Consider the following 7,193-nt stretch of genomic DNA (forward strand, 5'->3'; position numbering starts at 1 on the left):
TTTTGGAAATAGATTGTCAAGTGGTTTGATGTATCATCGAGCCACAGTTGGCCAACTAGCATGCTCATTTTGCCTAAAAGGAAGATGTTCCAGACCCCAGTTTTTACCAGTAGGAAATGGATTGCAAGGAATTAGGCACAAACATCCATGAAGGCATTTCTAATAGAACTACACAGTCACAGATTTAAACCTACATCTGGTATACCCACTGTTTTTATGGGTCCTTATCTACTTCCTTATTGCTATCAAGAGGAACTAATTTAACTATGTCACAAGAGAAGATGTTCTATCTTCTGAAGTTTACCAACTTCTCAGCTTTGACCTGAAATTGGGACAGCTGATATCCCAAGCTATTTTATCATCTATTTTCAGATTCTGCACTCAGGGATACTAAGACTATACATTTTAAGCCCTAACTTTCAACTCTCAGACCTAAATTCCACATAAAGTTTTCTAATGAAAGTTCTAATTATCTGGTTTGCAGAAGATTGCCATTGTTTGGAAGGCATATAGTGTTACTGAGTCCAAGCACATACTGCTTGCCGCACAACAGCCAATAAATTGACAGATGAGCTGTTAGGGCAAGGAATAGCGACTTTATTCAGAAAGCCAGCAGCCAGAGAAGATGGTTGCCTCATGTTCCAAAGAACTATCTACCCCAGTTAGAGTTCATGCTTTTATACTAAACGGGGAGGGGATGTGGCTGGTTGTTGCCCACTTCTTGGTGCCGGAATCATTTGTTCTTGCAGCTGTCCAGATAGGTCTGGTCACAATGTTCCTATAAACCTCCAACAAGACAATTATTTTCTTTTCAGCAACTTTTAAAATTCTAATATGAATGGAAAACTGTTAATACCTTTAAAGGTCAGAGCCTTGAGAATGGGCTCTCCTGTGTATTTCAGGCTATAGGCAACATTCTTTTACAAAAGGTGCAAAGCCTGCATGACTAAGCCCCGGCAACAAAGCACAAATGTTAGAGCTAAAGGAATAGATTCAATATGGGGTCAGGTTTGTTCCTCTCTGGTACAATTCCCCACTGTCAATGTCCATTCCACCATTTTGCAGGAAAAGGGGTGACAACCGCTCTGCTGAACGGGCGTGATGTGGGGGTGATTGTGGAATGGAACTGATCAACTTGGGTCAGGAAGTATTGCCAGGTTTGGGCAACCATGGCTCCCCTTTTTATGGCCCTTTCACAACACTTAGACAAGCACTTGAACATAAACATAAATTCCAGCACTTGGTATAAGGATACCCAGGATGCTCTGCTCTGTGCTATCTTTATATCCTGCCAAACATTTCAGAAAGGGGGATTATTTCCCCCCCTTGGTCCTTTCCAATGAGTGGCTGTCTCCAGTGTAGTGAAACAAAAGAGAAGACCAAAAGTCATCATTACTTATCTGGTAGGAGACTTGGCTCGAAACAGCAACTTAAGATATTCTAATGGCTCACAAAACCAAGTCCCCTTTTCTTTCTTCTGTCCAGTTTCTGGAGGAGCGAATTTTCCTCAGGTCTGGTGAATCCATAGCCTTACATCCTGGCTAACCTAACAGAGGAGGGAGTGTTTAGCAGGACCTCATACGGTCCTGTCCGCTTAGCCACAAGTTGATGTTTGGGTCCTTGTTCTCTCCAGGTTTTGAGGAGGACTCATCTCTGTGCTAGAAGGGATGCAGGAGCACCTCAGTTGAGTAGGCAGACCTACTGGAAGGAAACTTTTGAACAGAAGTTAGTATACGGCTAGAGTCTTAACATGATTGGCAACTGCCAGGTCCTTTAAGACGTCCTACAGATTCTCCCACACAGGCAGACACCTGGAATGGCCTAGCATACAATATTTCAAAAGGGCTTAATTTAAGCTTGCCTCTGGGAGCCACTCTGATCCGTCGCAGGGCAACTGGCAAGGTTTTATCCCAAGTTAAATTAGTCTCTTGACATATTTTAGCAATGTTCTTTTTTTTTTTTTTTGCGGTACGCGGGCCTCTCATTGTTGTGGCCTCTCCTGTTGCGGAGCACAGGCTCTGGATGCGCAGGCTCAGAGGCCATGACTCACAGGCTCAGCCGCTCCACGGCATGTGGGATCTTCCCAGACCGGGGCACGAACCCATGTCCCCTGCATCAGCAGGCGGACTCTCAACCACTGCACCACCGGGGAAGCCCAGCAATGATCTTTTTACTGGTTTTTTTTTTTTTTGGCTGCACCACATGGCTTGCGGGATCTTAGTTCCCCGACCAGGGATGGAACCCGTGCCCGCTGCAGTGGAAGCGTGGAGTGTTATCCACTGAACTGCCAGGAAATTCCCAGCAATGTTCTTTTTAAATGTATGATTCATTTTCTCAGTTTTTCCTGTTGATTGTGGTCTCCAGGATGAATGTAGTTTCCAATCAACATGCAGAGCTTTAGATACCTGTCAGGTTATAGTGCAGAGAAAAGCAGGCCCATGGTCACTTTGAAGGGTGCTGGGCCATGCAAATCGGGGGCTAATTACCTTAAGGAGAGCTTTCACTACTTCAGAGGTTTTTATTGTCTGGGTGGAACATGCTCCCACCCATCCTGAAAAAGTGTCCACAGACACTAACAAGTATCTGAAGTTTCCTGTAGCTCATCTACCTGCCAGTAGGTTCTCCGTGGGGCAGGTTCCTGTATACAGTACTGAGTTGCCATGGGGGGTGCTGTGTCTAGCAGCAGTCTTTGCATTACTTTTAGCACAAATCATGCAGTTCGGAGTGACTTGTTGGATGTCCCTCTGTACGTTAGGCCCCATGTTATACTTCTGAACCCATTGTAAGGTGGCATCTCTCCCGTAATGGGTACTATTATGAATGAGCCTCAGGACGGGGTCCAAGCCTCGGGATCAAAACAATTCCTCATGCACTACATTTCCAGCCTGGCGAGGTGTGATCAAGGGTGGATCCCCACTCCTTAGCCCTTTCTTTGTCCTCTTCTGAATACACCGGCGGGTATTTTGACAGATGGAGCTGAGGAAGAAGTGACTCTCTCACGGCTTGATAATCGCCTTCTTTGCAGCTTGGTCCGCTAATTGGTTTCCTTTTATTATATGAGTTTCGCCTCTTTGGTGGCCTGGGCGGTGCATTACGGCCTCTCGTGAGGGCTTCTGAACTGCTTCTAACAGCGACAGGATTTCAGAAGTGTGTTTTATGTCCTTATTATTTGAGGTAAGGAGGCCCCTCTCTTTCCAGATTGCCCCATGAGCGTGCACCATGGAGAATGCAGAGCGGGAGTCTGTGTATATACTCACCCACATTCCTTCAGCAATAAAGAGAGTTCTTGTCAGAGCAAAGATTTCTGCCTTTTGGGCTGAACTCCCCGGGGGCAAGGCTCTCCTCTCAGCAGTCTTCTCTGGGATTATTACTGCATACCCAGAGCATCGCCTACCTGGTCCGTGAAGCTGCTCCCCATCAGTGAACACTTCCAAATCTGGCTGGCCAAGCCTTGGTCTGCTAGAGCACACTGGGTCCATGATGTTCAGGCAGTCGTGCTCTGAGGATTGTGTGGCTTCAGTCGGGAGCAATGTGGCTGGATTGAGGGCTGAAGTGACCTGGAGTCTTACGTTGGGATTGTCCAAGAGAATGGCTTGGTACTTTCCCATTCTCCCAGAGGTCAGCCAATAGCCCCCTTTTTTGTTCCAGTAAAGAAAGGAAATAGTGAGGGACACACACAGTGGTAAGTTGCCCCGGGGTATATTTCTCAGCTTCCTGAAGTATGTCACAAGTAGCAGCTACAGCTGGAAGGCAAGGGGGCCACCCTTAATGATATGATCTAGCTGCTTTGAGTAGAGGGATGTTGCCCAGAGCTTGAAGTAACACCCAGAGACTTATGTCTTGTCCTTCATGGACATACAATTTTAAAAAAATTAATTAATTTATTTATTTTTGGCTGCTGTGCGCAGGCTTTCTCTAGTTGCAGCGAGAAGGGGCTACTCTTCGTTGAGGTGCGCGGGCTTCTCATTGTGGTGGCTTCTCTTGCTGTGGAGCATGGGCTCTAGGCACGCGGGCTTCAGTAGTTGTGGTACACGGGTTCAGTAGTTGTGGTGCACGGGCTTAGTTGCTCAGCGGCATGTGGCATCTTCCCGGGACAGGGTTCAAACCCGTGTCCCCTGCTTTAGCAGGCAGATTCCTAACCACTGCACCACCAGGGAAGTCCACATTATTTTTTCAAGGCAACCTGAGTTTGGGGGTAACACACACTGGATCTGAAGATGCTGCTTTGCCAGGATTTCTACGTGATGTCCGTGTGATGCTAAGAACAATTCTAGGGCATCTCAGAGCTAACAAGCCGATGTTCCCAAGGCTGCATTTGGGGCACTAGTTTGCTGAGTCACTTGCAGTGCTGTTCTGCAGCTGCCTCTTAGGACCTCATAAGACCCAGTTGTTAAATGTTCAGGAATCTGGGGAGCTGGTTGACACCGCACTGGTAGCTTGAAATCAGCCAGGTGGGAATATTTACACCACAGGAATTGACAAACACCATAAACACAGTTCAGGACATTTGCCCCTTGAAAGTCAGGTGTTCAACATCTACTGCCATCGCATTACCTGTGAAATAATATAGATCCATCTCTCCAGTGGCAGATGTTGACGGAGAGAAACTTTTGATGTCTTTTCTTCAGACTCTGCAAACTCAAAGAAGAGAATCAGGCTTCCCAAGTATGTTATGTAAAATGGTACCCTAAATTTAAATGCTCAGCTTAAAAAAAAAATTAGACTAGAATCAGAGTATATAGCCTGAGAAAATGGCTTGTTTTGATGTCCAGTTGGCTCAAGAAGTTTCTGAAAATTAATTTATGATAAATTGCCTTATAAAGTTAACATAGCTCCCAAAATGTTATGGAGCCATTTCAAAAACTGGGGAAGTCAGCCAGTAAATTAAAGTGTAGCTCTGTAAAGGAAGAAAGAGATTTATCTCAACAATAGTTGAGACCCAGCTGGAGGAATTGGTCTTTATTTTAGTGGAAAGGGAGATAGCAATCCCTAGCTGATCTCAAGATTTATTTTTCCCCCTGAAATAATAGCTGACCATTGGCTCTGTTGTTTTTGGCTAAGTTTTCTACAAACAAGAATTTTGCAGCTGCAATGACCTAACTTGGAAAACAATTTGATAACATTTTGTAGAAAACACAAAACATTTGTTTTACTCTTTCTGAAGACCAGCAGTGGGACTAGGGGGAGAGCATAATATTTTGCCTTGAAACAGAAAAAAAGTTAATAACATCAGGGACTGGAAGAATACTCAGTTCAAATAAAGGTCATCTAAAGCCCGTGAAATGTTGTCTTTCAAACCAGTAATGAACACGCCTCACACAACCAGCTAAAATCCTGGATCCATTCAGTTGGTTATTAGGGCATAAATGGAGACCTTTATCATACAACAAATAGTTAGCTCGGCAGCTAGTTTTGACAAAAACAGCAGGAACAGTGGTTAGCTGCAAAAACAGACATGTTTTAGAAGAACCAGGAGAACACTTCTTGATGTGGTTGGAAAAAAAGAAAAGCTGCTTGCAGTGACTCGGATTTCAGTTGGATGAGTGCAGACAATCCAAATTAGGCAACATTATTGCTGATAGTTTGTTAAAAAAAAACCAAAAAATTATATCAGCTCAGCTATCAGCAAAATGCCCTCCCAAAGCTGATTGAATATGTACCAGTAAAGTTATTTGAAGTAACTTGATACACTGTGTCATATCATAGGACATATAGATTAAGACATGGATGCTTGAGTTAAATAGTCCAGGTTTAAATCCTTCATGACCCATTAGCTATGTGATCTCAGCAAAGAGATGATCTCTCTCAGCCTCACGTGCTTCATCTGTAAGCTAGGGATGATATTAGTTCCCAAAACATGTTGTTAGGGTTAAATTATGTGCTTACAATGGTGAGTGCTTAATAAATATCAGTCATTATTTTTTGCCTGTAGCCTTACTTTAAGCACTTGTGTTGACTTGGAGTCCCCAGAAGCAGACCCTGAGGCAAGGGATCAATTACAAGTATCATTGGCGCTCTGCATCCGTGGGCTCCATCAACCGCAGATTAAAAATACTGGGGGGAAAAAATTGGGGGGACTTCCCTGGTGGTCCGGTGGTAAGGCTGTGTGCTCCCAATGCAGGCGGCCCCGGTTTGATCCCTGGTCAGGGAGCTAGATCCTGCATGCCACAGATAAGAGCCCACATGCTGCACCTAAGAGCCCACACTCTTCAACGAAGATCCTGTGTGCTGCAGCTAAGACCCAGCACAGCCAAGTAAAGAAATAAATATTTTTTTAATAATAATAATTTTTAAAAAAATTTTAATAAATAAATTTATTAAAAAATTAAAAAGGCTTCCCTGGTGGCAGAGTGGTTAAGAATCTGCCTGCCAATGCAGGGGACATGGGTTCAAGCCCTGGTCCAGGAAGATCCGACATGCCGCAGAGCAACTAAGCCCGTGTACCGCAACTACCGAGCCCACGTGCTGCAACTACTGAAGCCCATGTGCCATATTGAAGCCCACGTGCCTAGAGCCCCTGCTCCACAACAAGAGAAGCCACCGGAATGAGAAGCCCACGCACTGCAACAAAGACCCAACACAGCCAAAATAAATTTATTAAAAATATTAATAATAATTTTAAAAAAAATTTGTGAGAAAAAAATTGGGGGGGATTCCCTGGCAGTCCAGTGGTTAGGACTCCATGTTTTCACTGCTGAGGGTGCAAGTTTGATCCCTGGTCTGGGAACTAAGATCACACAAGCCTCACAGTGTGGCCAAAAAAAAAAAGGAAAAAAATTCCAGAAAGTTCCAAAAAGCAGAACTTGAATTTGCCCATGCTCAGGCAACAATCTACATTGTATTTACCACTATTACACAGCATTTACACACAGGTATTATAAGTAATCTGGGGATGATTGAAAGTGTAAGGGAGGATGTGCGTAGCTTACATGAAAACACCACACCATTTTATAGAAGGGACTTGAGCACCTGGGGAGGGGTCCTGGAGCCAATATCCCGTGTATACTGAGGGATGACTGCAGTGTATTTGGGAGAGGATCCAAGATAGCAGTAGATGGGTGGAGATGTGGGACGGGAAGGGAAGGCAGTGAATCATGGGCAACTGGGGCTCACTGCATCTGGGGCCTCTCGGAGACAAAGCAGGATGCCCCACAGAGACATCCCACCTGGGGCGAGGAAGATGGGTTCTTATT

Source organism: Mesoplodon densirostris, chromosome 16 (genome assembly GCF_025265405.1).
Source record: "Mesoplodon densirostris isolate mMesDen1 chromosome 16, mMesDen1 primary haplotype, whole genome shotgun sequence".
NCBI lineage: Eukaryota > Metazoa > Chordata > Mammalia > Artiodactyla > Ziphiidae > Mesoplodon > Mesoplodon densirostris.